The sequence below is a fragment of the Microtus oregoni genome, unplaced genomic scaffold (assembly GCF_018167655.1).
Source record: "Microtus oregoni isolate MIOR12 unplaced genomic scaffold, Mior012 000044F_000, whole genome shotgun sequence".
NCBI classification, from domain to species: domain Eukaryota; kingdom Metazoa; phylum Chordata; class Mammalia; order Rodentia; family Cricetidae; genus Microtus; species Microtus oregoni.
Window position 1 is genome coordinate 1,086,900 of NW_024543211.1, and position 15,718 is coordinate 1,102,617.

Here is a 15,718-nt window from a genome sequence, read left to right on the forward strand (position 1 = left end):
TATATATATATATATATTTTGGTTTTTTGAGACAGGGTTTCTCTGTGGTTTTGGAGCCTGTCCTGGAACTAGCTCTTGTTGACCAAGCTGGTCTCAAACTCACAGAGATCTGCCTGCCTCTGCCTCCCAAGTGCTGGGATTAAAGGCGTGCGCCACCATCGCCTGGCTTTAGAAAATCAATTGTTATCACTAAAGATGAGTGTGCCAGAATGAGGAGCAGGTAGGACCTTTATTGTGGCATCATGGAAAACCAGAGATTTATTTGAGAGGAAAGAAAACATGAGTATGAACACCTCAGCCAGTGTGGAAAGCGGCAGCTGCACACTGAATGAGCATAGGATTTCTAGGACCAGATAGCATCAAAGAAGATTTTGAAGGTGAGAATTTGCTGGATTTCAATCCCTGAACCTGAAAAACTCAGAGATGGGCTTGATTTTATGCTAAGGGATTGGTTGCTTTTGTGCTCATTTGGACAAGGGTAGAGTTTGTTTTTTTTGATTCTGGTTGGAGATCCAAAGTGTGTGTCTTTCAGTGGCCCTTTGTAATGTTTTGGCTGTTTTCAGGAGGATGTTTCTTTACCTAGTTCAGATTCAGAGACAAAGTGCTTACTGTTGACTCTGGTTTCAGGACCAATGTGTGTTTCTTTGAATACCCTTTCTCCAAACTATAATGCTTCATAAAAGGGTTTGTCCATTAGATTGCTGGTTCAAACTAAAATAAGAAGAGGTATCATGATGCTTGAACAGATTGTTGACACTATCAAATTATTTCTATACAATACAATAGTTAACTGACTATAAGTGGCTTTAGATTTTAAGGGATAGTTTAAAATAACCCTGAGTGTTTTCCTCAGGTCCACAAGATTATGGTAATATGCACATACAAGCTTTATCAGATTGATTACACACAAAAAGTCTTACTAATATATGAAGCACAAAATATTATGACACTGAATTCATTTATAGAGTTTCACTACAGTATGGTTTTCCTCATGTTTTTGAAGAATACACACATTAAATTCAGAGTTTCTCTACAGAATGGCTAAATTCATATTGTTTCTCCCCAGTATGTGTTCTTTTATGCTTTTGAAGATGACTGTGTTGAGCAAAGGCCTTACCACACAGATTACATTCATAGGGTTTCTCTCCAGTGTGTGTTCTATTATGCTTTTGAAGATTACTCTTAGCTGCAAAGGCCTTACCACACTGATTACATTCGTAGGGTTTCTCTCCAGTATGTGTTCTTTTATGCATTTGAAGATGATCTTTACGTGCAAATGCCATATCACACTGATTACATTCATATGGTTTCTTTCCAGTATGTGTTCTTTTATGAATTTGAAAATTACAGTTTTGAACAAAGGCCTTAACACACTGATTACATTCATAGGGTTTCTCTCCAGTATGTGTTCTTTTATGCATTTGAAGATGATCCTTTCGTGCAAAGACCTTACAACACTGATTACATTCATAGGGTTTTTCTCCAGTATGCATTCTTTTATGATTTTGAAAAGCACGGTTTTGAGCAAGGGCCTGACCACACTGATTACATTCAAAGGGTTTCTCTCTAGTATGTGTTCTTTTATGACTTCGAAGAATACTGTGATGAGCAAAAGCCTTACCACACTGATTACATTCATAGGGTTTCTCTCTGGAATATGTTCTTTTATGACTTTAAAGAACACTGTGATAAGCAAAGGCCTTACCACACTGATTACATTCATATGGTTTCTCTCCAGTATGTGTTCTTTTATGCAATTGAAGATGACCATGACGTGCAAAGTCCTTACCACAGTGATTACATTCATAGAGTTTTTCTTCAGTTTGTGGTCTTTTATGTGTTTGAAGAACACTGTGTTGAGCAAAGGCTTTATCATACTGATTACATTCATCCAGTTTCTCTCTAGTACGTGTTCTTTTATTCTTTTGAAGATGACTGTGATCAGCAAAGGCCTTACCATTCAGATTACAATCATATGATTTCTCTCCACTATGTGTTCTTTTATGACTTTGATGAGTTTCATAAAGAACAAAGTCTTTATCATCTTGACTATATCCATAGGGTTTCTCTCCAGTATGTGTTCTTTTATGCATTTGAAGATGACTGTGATAAGCAAAGGCTTTATCACATTGCTTAATTTCACAGCATTTTTCTTCAGTATGTGTTTTTTCATTCCTTAAAGGATGAGTGGTTTTTTTTTTTTTTTTTTTTTTTTTTTTTTTTTTTTTGGTTTTTCGAGACAGGGTTTCTCTGTGGTTTTGGAGGATGAGTGTTATAAGACAAGGCTTTAGCACAGTGAGAATATACTGAAAACTTCTCTCCAGTTTGATTTCTTTCAATCCTGAAAGGATAATTGGCAAATGTAAAAACTTTACCACATTCAATGCACTCTTAAACCTCATATCTATATAAATGAATTTCATATTCTTTCCAATTGTAAAAAGGGATTAAATATTAAGGTTTTATAACTTTGTTTGAAATCATGTTTTGTTCTTTCCTTAGGGGCCATTTTGCATCTGGAAACATATTTGTGATAAATTCCTTTGTGTCATGGTTTACCATTTCATCTATACTTATCCCTATATTTTTTCTATGATATTTTTCACATTTTTGAAGAGAACTACATACTTTGATTGCTTTACCAACTCAACTTTTCTGCATTCATAAATTTTACTATATTGTGAATTATACATTCCCAATGAACTAAGACACCCAGAAGTATTTGCACAGACCAAGAACTCATGGGGGTTTTTGTGATGTGAGTTGGTTTATGTATTAACAATGATGGTAGAAAACTAATTACTTGTATAATTGGACTAAACTCAACAAGTATACTCTACATGAGAAATACAATTTATCTTCTAACTGTTCTATAGGAGAGATATGATAAATCTTTCCATATCCCTATGTTCATATGCTTGTGTCAAGAATAACATGATATACATAGGAAAGAAAGAATAGTGGAAGATTTCCACACTGAATTCTCACAATTTGACTTTCTGTTCTTCACGGACTTGTGGTATAGATATTAAGGTTTCTCCACAACATCTGCCCCTTGACCCTTGACTCTAACAGCTGCTTTCACTAAAATTAGCATAGTCACAAAAAGAATATGAGTAATACAAGACTTACCATGGGTTATTGATTTAGTAGAAAGTTTTGCAGCTCTACTCATTATCCCTAAAATGTGTACACATTTTTTGTCATGAGTAGCAAGAAACCAATGGACCGGCAGATCTATAACATAGCTCTCGTGATGCTATGAATCAAATGGTGATATCTGTATAAATATTGCTTTCTTGACTTTTTCTTAAATGAAAGCCTTGCAAATGCAATTCACATACATGAAATTGAGGTATATGGATTTGTGAGAATTTAATAACCATCAATGCTTTAAAGCTGTTCTTATTTACACTGTTGCTTTTGTTTATGAGTTTATAATGTGTCCTAGGACATTATAAACTCATCAGAGACACATTGTTATGAATTTGCACAAGAAAATTACCTTGCATCTCTTCTAGAACATTGACTATGTTCTTCATTGTTACAGTCTCCCCAAATGTATCCTAAAATACAGTACCAGAATATGTAAGTGATATTATTTAACATTGTGCAACAATTAGCTTATTATCTTAAGTGCACCTAAGAATTATGACTGCATTATTCACCCCATTTTCTTTTTTCTAAATCAAATTACAGAACAACATAATAAACTAAGGAAAAGTTGTCTCCTATTATGAAACATGAAGGAAATTCATTTTTACCTATAGTAGTGAGGTTCCTGTAGGTCTCCAGCATCACATCTTTGTAGAGATTCTTCTGGGAAGGATCCAGCAAATCCCACTCTTCCTGAGTGAAGTTTATATGCACATCATCATAAGTCACTGCCTTCAAAAATATGCCATACAAGTGTACATTGTAAGCATGACAGTGACAACATTGGAAATGCATACTTCTTTGAAAGTATAGTTGTGGGCTGGAGAGATGGCTCAGAGGTTAAGAGCATTGCCTGCTCTTCCAAAGGTCCTGATTTCAATTCCCAGCAACCACATGTTGGCTCACAACCATCTGTAATGAGGTCTGGTGCCCTCTTCTGGCCTTCAGGCATATATACAAGATAATATTGTATGCATAATAAATAAATAAATAAATAAATATAAAAAAGAAAGTATAGTTGTATGATTCTGGTGTTTCTTACTCTTTTTTTTTAAATATTTATTTATTTATTTGTTATGTATACAATATTCTGTCTGTGTGTATGTCTGTAGGCCAGAAGAGGGCACCAGACCTCATTACAGATGGTTGTGAGCCACCATGTGGTTGCCGGGAATTGAACTCAGGACCTTTGGAAGAGCAGGCAATGCTCTTAACCTCTGAGCCATCTCTCCAGCCCCTCCTTACTCATATTCTAAGATGTAGACAGTCACTTTAGAAGAACATTTAAAGGAGAGACAATTCTGTCATTTCTCTACACTTTGAATGGAATTTCACCTTTTGAGAGCAATGTCTATTAACAGGGAGAGACAAGAAAAAAATCAACAGTATATCATATGCATGAGACAATTGTATGAAAAATTACTGACGACAGAAGGGAAAAGAAAAATGGACAAACTGGGTGTATTGATGCAATGTGCCTTTAACCACAACACTCAGAAAACAGAGGTGGGTATATTTGTCTCTGAGTTGAATGCCAGTCAAGTCTATGCAATCAGGCCCAGGAGAGGTGGCAGTACACATTAAGACTCTGTCTCCATTGCAAAGCTCAATGTAACAAACAATGGGATAGAAAAACTGAAAGGCTTTTTATTTAAGTTCCTACAAAGAACTGTTTTCACTCCAGTTCTGTAGTCTTCTTCCAGACCCCTGAAGTACCCTAATATAAACTGAAATACCAATAATATTTTGAAGCAAAACAACTTCCTGTATAAAACAGTTACAAGTGGACAGATGAAAACAGTAGAAATATAAATGTTGGTCATAAATAATCAACACAGAGCTGGAGAGAGGGCAGAGTAATACAGCGCTCTTGCTGATCTTGAATGGAAGTGGACACATTTGCCAGTAGTTACATGGGAATCACAACTCTCCATTTTTCCATGGTCAGGATTTTTGAGATCCTTTGGTCACTCTGATGACCAGGTATCTATATGGTGCATATCCAGGCAGACATATAAAATACTCATAGTGATTTTAAAAAATCAAAGCAAGCATAACAAGCAGGAAACAGTTCATGCAACTACAATTTAATAACTCAGAATACTCAGGCAGTATTAATGTTATGAATACATGGCATCCTGGGAATCAAAGTGATACCCTCTGCCAAATTTTAAAATTCAAAATGGACATGAAGCTAAGCATAGTAGCATATACTTGATATGAAAAAATCCTACATTCCAGGGCCATCATCCAATAACAAAAAAAAAAAATAGAGCCAGGAATGATGCCTCCCTTTACTTTCAGAAATTTAGAGCCACACAATGACTCAGATAAGAAAACACAACAACTAAAACAGCAGGTTACAAAACTCCTGAGCACTGAATAGTAACTGTTTCTTCTATATCTTATGTAATTTAGAGATTGAGCCTATAATGATGATAAAAGCATTTCAGTATAAGTATGAAGTTGGTTGATTAATATCAAACGCAACAGAGCAGATATGAATGTCAGGAAATTCATGAGTATTGAGACTCATAGCATATAATCAGGAATTTCATCTAGAAAGGCTTCTCCTACTAAAGATTCACAAAAAGATGAAAGAAAACCCACCAAAGAGAAAAACTTGTTCACATACATGGTATTTTCTGGGAGGTTGTTCATACATCAAGTACATTCTGAATCCAGTCACTATTGGCTCATGGTCAACAATGAAAAAACTGCATTTAGTCATTTCAATGACTCACATTTAAAGATCTTTGAAGGACACTTAAAAGAAATTAAACACTAGCTCAGAATTGAAAAATAGATTGTTATTTATTTGGGGGTAGACTCACAAATCTCAAGTCTATGCTTGAACAAAGATCAAAAACCGAATTGTGCATCCAGAAAGTGACCAGACTCATGCTCTACATTGGCATATATACTATAAGAGGCCACACTCTACTGGGCAGGAAACCACTGGCTGTAAGTCTCTCTACAGCACCTCCCCCTTTTGTTTAAATAAGAGTTCTAAGCCCAATACAAAATTATATACAATAAGAACAATATATTCAATAATTATCCTATCACCTAACTAGATTAAGTTTTGTATAATAAATAACCTAACCAAGTCATGAGTGGAAATTAACTACAACTATCTAGTCTTCAACCCCATTGAAGATCCAAGAAGGGAAATAATATTACTTGAGTAAGCAGGAAGTGCAATCAAGCAACTTTCAAAATGTGCAACAAATTACAGAGACAACTGGCTACCTGGGCAATCATCCAAATTCTCATTTGCAATGTTGAAGCAACCAACTTTGGCTAAGACCTAGAATAACTGACAGACCAATTTCAGAGGTAGGAAATTAACAGTCCTGCTTATTCATTTTCGGATACCATCTATCTTGTCAGTGGTTGAGACATGAACATGTCTTTGCCCAAAGGCCAGTTTATGTCATCATTGAGGTGGCAGTGGTAACAAGTTACTACGTGTTATGGTAAAAAATATAAACAAAGAAGATTATATTCAGTTATCTTGTTCTGAGAAGAAAAAAAGAAGATATAGAAATTATAGGATAAATGATAGATTACTAAATTGGCTTTAAATCAAAACCAACCATTTTTATTAAATATTTTACATTATTATGGGTTTTTGTATATTAATACATATTTGAGGATATTTTTGTTATACTGTATATGTTTCTAATCTTGTTTAACATATTTTTATATATTTATGCAAATTCAAGGTTATTTTTGATAAAAACATACTGTACATATATTTCTACTCTTGTGTAACGTTTTGTGCCCAACAAGTCACTTAACGATGTAAAATAAATCTCTAGCCCTGTTGCCAAATAAAGAGGTCCAGGCTCTTTCTAAGAGGGTATCTGAGCCCAGAAAAACAGCCTACTGCAGGTTCCCAGGCTTACCGGGTCCTATGGGGAGGAATTAGCACCAGCTTGGACCCCGCTGGCATGTGTGCCTCCACGGGAGGCCTTAGTTCCGTGACCCTGGCACTAGCACAGGCTACCTCCCCTGGGCAAGGGCCACAGATCTTTGGCACGAGGCTTCACATGGCACCTGCAGAGGGGAGGCTGCCATTCAGTCCCTAGCACCTTAGTTTCCAGGGAGAACAAGCCTTCTCTTTGGAAAGGAGACCCTTCCCCACTCCGGGAACCTCATTGGGGATCCCCCCAGGACCTGGCTCCAGCCTCAGCTCCATCCGCAGTGAGCTCCTAGCTGTATAGCACAAGCTTCCCACACCCCCACCTCAGTACTCACAGCAACCTAGCAGCTTTTCTCTGAATGGGATTCCAGAGGCCCCACTTGGAACAGAAGTGGATGAAGGGAATCACAGTTGTGCCAAACTGGCACATTCCCAAAGACCCCCAAAGAGAGACTGGGGAGGGGATGATCAATGGCTGACTTGACTGGTGGGCTGGGAGGAAAGCTAGTAAACCATCAGAGGCCCCATGAGGAATCCATTCTAGGGAACTTTTCAGGTCAGGATTGGTGGGCCATCTGGAAGACTCAACTTAGTTCCTTGGCAAGGCCACATCCTTCACCATGGGAGACTCCTCTTGAGCCCTCACACTAAGCCCAAGGATTGGGGAGCACCAGGCCTGGCTGAGGTGGCGCTGGGAAATGCTAGCTTTTTCACATAGGCAGTGGGCAGAAGTGGAAGAGGAAGGCCCTTGAAGACACTCCTGCCTGTAAGAGCTGGGAAGACCTTGGCATTGGCTGCTATAGGGGGAGGGAACACCCCGGACTGTCTAAGGAAGCCCTCCTCCCCCGAGTCCTCCTGCACGGTGCTGGTGGACTCCAGGCCAGCACAGGGACTTCAGGGGCAAGCATTCCCCTCTCGTGGATACTCTGGCCCCAGTCTCTACCTGCTGTAGCAGGGAGCTGTGAGCAGAGGTGGGCAGGATTACACAGCCCAAGAGGAGGGATGAGCCATCAGCTGGGCTTATTCCTGAGCAGCGACTAAGGGAGCCAAAGCCTTTGTTTGGTTTTAATACAGCTAAGATGGCTCTCCCGTTAGTGAGCTCCCCTGTGGAGTGGGGTGCGGAGGAGGCTCAGTGCCGCCCCAAGACCGGGCACTGAGGGAAGAGTAATGCGCCCTGGGCTCGGGAGATGATGCTCGGAGTTCGAGCATCAGCGCGCCGGCGACAATAGCGGAGGCTGCTTGGCCAGGCAGCATAGCTGGAGCCCTTGGCGAGCCTTCCAGGGCCTGTCTTTTCGCCTATGGTGACAGCGGAGGCAGCAGGGCCGGCAGTCGCAACAGAGAGCAGTGCGGTTCAGCAATGCAGCCCCGGCAAGACAAGGACAGCCAGGGCCTGCCGTGAGGTGCAGGACTCACGCGCTCCCCCCCCCCCCCCACATCGACCCTGGCCTGGGGGCGCTCCCCAGAAGGAGGGTCAAAGAGCAGGCGGTAGGACTGGGTGTCAGACAGGGGAGGGGCAGACTGCCTTTATCAAAGTCAGAGGGAAGCTGGAGACAGTGCCTGCCCTGTGCTCTGTGATGTAATGGTTTGACCCAGAGGAGGGGGGGGGGGGTTCTCTGGATAAGCTCTCCCAGGTGACAATAGAGGGAACCTGATCCAGTTGGCCATAAGGGTCAGGCTGGAAGATTTTTTTCTTTAACCTGCAAAACAGTATCTAGATTGAAGGCCCCGCCCTGTGGCCAGTCCAGTTTAAAAGTGGGCCATTCCAAGGAACAGACCGCTTCCCAGCGTTACTTTGGTATTTCCAAAGACTCTATGTTTAACCTCCTTCCAATGAACTAAAGTCAGGGTCGATGGGGTGGTCACTTGCTGCCCCATGGTACCAGATTTAGACTCAAGTACAAACAGATACACAAAAGCAGAGATGCTCCATGAAAAAGACATGAAAAGTCAAAACCAAACTCAAAATCAGAAGCTGCGCACCACTACAGATTCAGATGGAGGTAAGCGACAAAAATTCATGCCTCCTGGGAACTAGAGGAGTGACCTGGTCACTCTTAGCCCCTTCAGATTACTGGAGCATCCTCCAGATTTCATTGAGATACTGGCCCTACATAGGTACAATTTCTCAGAATACCAACGAACGCAAACTACAATAGTCACAGAAACAAAAAAAGCAGACAGGCAGACAAAGACAATATGAGCGCTCCAACCTCCATATGGGCCTGGAATGGGTCTGGAAGCAACTCACTTCTCGGCCAATGCACCAAAATGTTGGACTAGAAGTCCAAACATCAGGGAGGAGTTGCTCCAGACACCACTCACATAACCATAATTGATGCAAAAGCAAGAGGAATTTATGCTGTTATGACAGGGTCCTTCAGGTTCGGGATATAAAGGACATCCGATAGCTGCTACAGCCCATCTTTTAAAGCGAAAAGCCATTGACACAAGGGGGGGAACATGAAGGTTGTTTTCCAAGTTATTGGATTGGCTTATTCAAAGGGTTACTAACAGTGACTGGTCTATTCCAGGGCAGGAGAATAGCTTCCTGATCAGGCGAGATAAGGAGGAGCATCTGTGAGCCATCCTGACCTTGTCCCAGTGACTAAATCAACACATCAGGAACTGAGTCAACATCTGTGGGTTGTCTTTGCCTCAATTCCCAGAATGGAGTTCTGTTTGAAGATTATTCACAAGGACACTGGAGGATGAGTAGTCAGGATGTGTGTGGGAGACTGTCGGGTTTCCAAATGCTGAGAGGCTTCAGAAAATGTCTTTAGAGCTGAGAGGCCTCAGAAATGCATTTAGAGTCCTTCAGCGATGTGCCTGGTGTCTGGTTTAAATCGGTGGTGGCTTCTTTGTCATGGGTTGGCGCCAAATATCTGGACAATCCAGTTGAAGAATGTGTACCCTAGCATCCTAACCTCTAACAGCCCTGCTTAAAACACATTTATCTTCTGGGTGATGTAGAGGCAGTCCTCCCTCAGCTAATTCTACTTTGTGAAACTGAACTATTTCCAAGGCATTGGAAAATCCTTTATATCAGCAATTCTCCTCTTCTACATTGCGGCTTAGAAGTGCAGCGCTACCCAACAGGTGATATCCCTTGATATCCTCCACATAGTTAAATATAAATGGAGATTTATGTAAAAGTTAAAGGCAAAGTTCTCAATATTGAGAAAATACAGGAGAAATTAGGCTTCTCCGAGTTTGGCATATTGAAATTGACAAGAAAGATGTTTGTACACTCAGCGCCCTGCTCCCAATTCTCTAAGGTAATTAAGCCCAAAGCGCAAGTTATTCAGAGTTCTGTCCCTAGATTTAGGAATTAACAGGACCGCATGGGACTTCACAACACAGGGAATCTGGCGGCAGGTTCCCACACGGATCCCGGGAGGACGCACCATGCTGTCTCCCACCCCTCACCCTCTGCTCCTCCCCATCTGGAGACAGCATTCCCTCACTCACCATGTTGTGGTTTCTCAGCTCGCCAAAGCTCTGTTCATCATCTCCCTGCAACAGCAGATTCACTGCAGCACAGAAGCCACTGGCGCCAGGTCCTCTGCAAAGTCCATTCTGAAAGCGGACGCCCTGAAAAACCCGGCACTACTCCTGACTGGCAGGTCACCTGGAGGGCCTGATTGGCTAGTGAGGTCTGAGTGACAAGAACACCTCCCACAGAGCTGTAGTGTGCTTAAAGACACAGCACAGAGGTTTCTGGTCATTTCTTCCACCCCAGTCAAACATCTTTTCTAGACTAACTAAGGTATGCATTTCAATATTACTTTCCCTGGCTCCAAAAGTAGAAACTGTCATAATCTTGCACTCCATAGGAACTTTCCCTTTTTCCTCCAAGGACACACTGTGGCTAGCTAGCTTATACAGTGCACTGTGCTAGGTGGGTGCAGGAATTCCCTGTCCCACAGGAGAAAGAATGCCCAGAATATTAACAATTAAAGAGAGTTTTAAGGTCATAAAAGTAGATGCTTATGCTGTGGCTTCATGCTGAGGTCAGATGAACTGAAGGTCCTTTTTACATGGTTTTCACAGATATTTCACACAACAGAAAAGAGAAAAGCAGGAACCAGATATCAAACAAGATGATAGGTCTTTTCCCCATCAGAGGGCTGGATGATGGTTTTATTACTGAAATTTGAAGCAAACTCCAGGAAAATGAATAATAATAAAAAGGGTAGTGTTCATGGAAATGTGAATACACAGAGAATAATGGAGCTAGAAGGAATGACTTCATGAGCACTAAGTTAGCCAGCACATCTTCCTCCATGGTAGGTGAATAAAATATACAACTGCAGTATTCAAGATTCTCCACATGAACAGGGCAGGTAGAATGAATTTCACCATGTGTGTATATGTAAAAAGTGGGCTTATTAGAATGTCTCACAAGCTGTGTTTCAGGTTGTCTAAAAATAGCTACTTATAAATGACAATTAAAGAATCCAGTAGATTGCGTCTCAGCCTTTTCCCAAAGATCAAGTGAAGAATCCAGTGGTTTTCCAGCCCATGAGGCTTGATGTCTCAGCTGGTTTTAAGTATTCACCAAAATTCAAAGAAGTAGTCTCTAGTACTAGTAAAGGAATGAGCTTGGTAGGCAGAGCAAGGTGACAACAAAGAGACTTTTCTACTTCAATATACTTTCTATGTAACTGCTGCTACCAGAAGGTGAGAAGGTTAAAGTTAGATCATAGTCTTGTTTGATTCACATTTTCTTGTTTTGGTGATTTCAAGACAGGATTTTTTTTGTGTAGGTATGGAAATCATTAAGTAGGCTGAACTGGTATCAAACTCAGAAAATCCCAGTGCCTCTTGTTGTGCCCATATCATGACCCCCATACAGAGACCACCAGAGAGGTCCTTTAAAATCTCTTAGTACAGAAAATAGAACACTAAGACAAATAACTATTAAAGGGACTAAAGATAATCTAAGATAAACTATAATTATGCTCTAAACCTACATCATCCAAACCTCTCCAGAATCACAAAATTCTAATCAATTGATTATTCTTGCAGAAGGCCCAGTGTAGGTGTGGCGTTCTTCTGGGAACAACTGTTCACAGTTGTTTAGTCCTGTGCCATTAGGCAGAAATTCACAATGACTGGAAAGGTTACTGAGAAGTTTCTTTATGACATGGGGACTAGAAAGCAGAGAGAAGGAATACAGGAAAGGCCAGGGAAATATATAACTTGCACGGCACATCTCCAGTGACCTACTTCCTCCAACTATACTCTAAAGATCACACTAACCCCAAATGGTACCACCATCTGGGAAACAAGTCAATAGGCATATGAACTATGGGCTCATTTCATTTTCAAACTCTAACCATGGCAATGAACTCCTAAACACTAAAGCTAGACTTCACAATTGCTAGCCATTCTGTGTCATCTGTATATCTAACATCTATCCATCTGTTCACACTGTTTTCATAACCTGCTTTCTAGGAGATGACAGTGGGGCATGGGGGGGGGGGTGATGTTAAAGTCCTTAGTGCAAGAATTAGATACCTGATTTTGGGTTCCCAGCACCCACATAAAATGTCAGGTTCTGGATGCCTATGCCTGTAATTCCAGGTCAGGGGAAGAAGCAGACAAGAAGATTCCTGGGATTTATTGATTAGCTAGAGTAGGAGAATTTGAGTGCTCCACTTTAAGATACTATCTCAAAAAAAATTAGAAAGACAGATTGATAGGTACATAGTTAGGTAGAGAGATAAAGCACTTGGGGTCCAATCTCAAGGCTACATGGAACTATCTGACAAACTAAACCAAAACTAAACAATACTGACAGAATATCTGTAGTTGAGAAGGCCTGAGAGGACAGGTGAGATTTTTTTGTAAGAAGAAGGAACTCAGTTTGAGCCCAAGAATCCATGCTGAAGAGAAAACGAAAAAAGTCACAAGGACTTTTAACACTAGTAATGGGAAAGGGACATGGAGACAAATGAGAACCTGGGGCTTGTTGGTCAGCTAGCCTAGTCTACTTGGAAAGTTACAAAGCAATCAGAGACCCTATCTGAAAAGAAATAGAAAATAAAAGTTTGGTCAAATCAAAGTCCTGAAACCAGAGATTCACTTCTGTCTTCCAAATATATACACACACACACATATATATATATATATATATATATATATATATATATAAAATCACATACTTATATTTCCACAAGTATATACATACAGAATGCCCAAACATACACACACAGTTGTACAATAGCACATAGAAATTCATACAATAGTACATACAATTCATTGCTAGCTTTGATTGTGTCTTTCTATGATTATTTATGCTGGTTTATATTTGTAACACACACATTCTCAGCTATTGAGTAGGTTTGATGTAAAAAAGATATCAACTTTGTGACAGGTTTTGAATATTTTGCAAAGCAAATCCCATGTACAAGGAACATCTGTGGTGGAGTGATTATTCTGTTGTATACTCTGAAGATTTGTCACTCAACTTGGTTTAATAAAACAATGACTGTCCAGCAAGATAGGCATGAGACAGAGGGAGCATGTCTAGATTGTGTCATGTTAATAAATGTTCTACTATGTAGAGAATATGTGTTAACTTAAAAATGTCACAGGTAGTTAGTAATAAGCCTGATATATTGGTCAAGTATTTTCAATTATTAAAATCCTCTATGTAGTTACTTTGAACTGATATGTAGGAAAGAAATGACTGTTTAAAAATGGCATTCCAGAAGAGCAGAGGTGTGTAAACGAATGCAGACAGATTTTAAATATATAATTATATATCTTTAATGTCAAAATAGACTTACAGAACCACCATTCCAGGGGAGACCAGGAAAGCAGAAGCAACAGCTGGGAGCTCGCTCGCCAAATTTATAGGCAGACATTAGCCTGAGGTGAACACGCCCCCCCAAGGGGCGGGGCTTATCCCTACATCTCCCCTTTTTGTCTAAATAAGACAGAACCAAACAAATTAGAACTATATACAATAACAACAAATAATAAATATAACAAACAATATTTAGAACAAAATCTTTGCTAAACATTCTATCTCAAGGAGTCCAAATAATGTAGACAGTAACTACAATTATATAATTTTCAACTCAGTCAAAGATCTGAGAAGGGAATAAACACTACTCAACAAACGAGATATATCCAAAATGTGCAACAATTGACAGAGACAACTGACTACCTGGGCAATCACCCAAAGTCTCGTTTGCAATGTTGAGTCAACCAACTTTGGCTAAGGCCTAACATAACTGACATACCATTTTTAAAGACAAGGAACTTTTCAAAACTATCTTACCCTGTCTTGGCAGGATATGACAGTCCTGTTTTATCCACTGATGCACGCTCTGTATCTCTGTCAGTGGTTGAGGTATGGGCATTTCTTTGCCCAAAGGCCAGTTCTGCCAAAAAGAAAGGCTCCAGGTGGAGTGTCTTTGATGCTCAACATTCTCTTGGGAATAGAGTGGTGTTGTCAGGAGCAATTGGGTCTCACTATCACGAAACTCTGAGTTAGATTAAAGACCATTTTCTACAGCTCTTTGAAGAGGTCGAAGATTATCTATCTATACTGAGTATAATCTCAATATATCTAGAGAACCTGATTAGTCTAATTATAAATGACAAACTTAGATGACTATTTATCTATATAATTCTCAATATCTATCTCACTTAAAGACTAAGACAATAAACAACTGTGTAACAAATGAGGATAATGACCTCCAAATATAAACACTGTACAAATATACATTGCAATATGGTAAATATATATCAATACACAAACATTATATAAGTATCTTAATCAGAGGTAAAAATGTACACTGCAATATGGTAAATATATACTATATATATATATATATATCAATAAATATATATCAATACATAAAAAATGTTTTAAACAGAGATAGAAACATGCATGCCTACAATAGTCAATATAACTTAACTTTGTATCAATATACAAGAATCGATACCAATATATTTGTCTAAAAGCAGTAACTCACAATTATAAATCTATTATCCCATCATTCCCTCTCTTTGTTTTTTCAAAATGACCCCTGAGCTTTTAAAATTCCTCCCCCAACCTCCCAACCCCTAAATGATGTCCCTAAACCCAGGGGTAAATTTTACTGGGAGAGGGGACGTCGTCCTCTAGAATTACTTCCAGCTGTCATGGGGGCGACGTTCTTTCTGGGGGATCCTGTGAAAGTAAAATGATGGTTAAATTTCAAGATCAATGTCTTTTAAAATCGCAAATAGTCTCTGAGTATTTTGTGGAGGTCTGGCCAGAATGTTGTACAAGATGTGCACCATTTCAGCTAACCAAATTGGGATCATCTTGTGCAGCTGGTATCCAAAACAGGTCTTGTAGTAGCGATATCAGTATCATGACGTCATATCAACCAGGTAGAGTTGTTGTTGTGGGGCCCCATCTTCTTCCTGGAAACATCAAATGTCACTTCAGGAAAAACTCATTGTTCATTATGAAAAACTTAAACATTAATCATATAGACATATATATATATGTCTATATGATATATATGATATATATATTAATACTTACAATATATATGTCTATATGATATATATGATATATATATATATATTAATACTTACAAAATGTGTCCATCCATCAGTAATTAAATA

General features: G+C 39.5%; 1 pseudogene; it reads right to left on the bottom strand.

Annotated features, from left to right (window-relative positions):
* Window positions 1-1,019: 1,019 nt before the first annotated feature.
* LOC121434596 overlaps window positions 1,020-15,718 on the bottom strand; it is a 34,526-nt pseudogene continuing 19,827 nt past the window's right edge.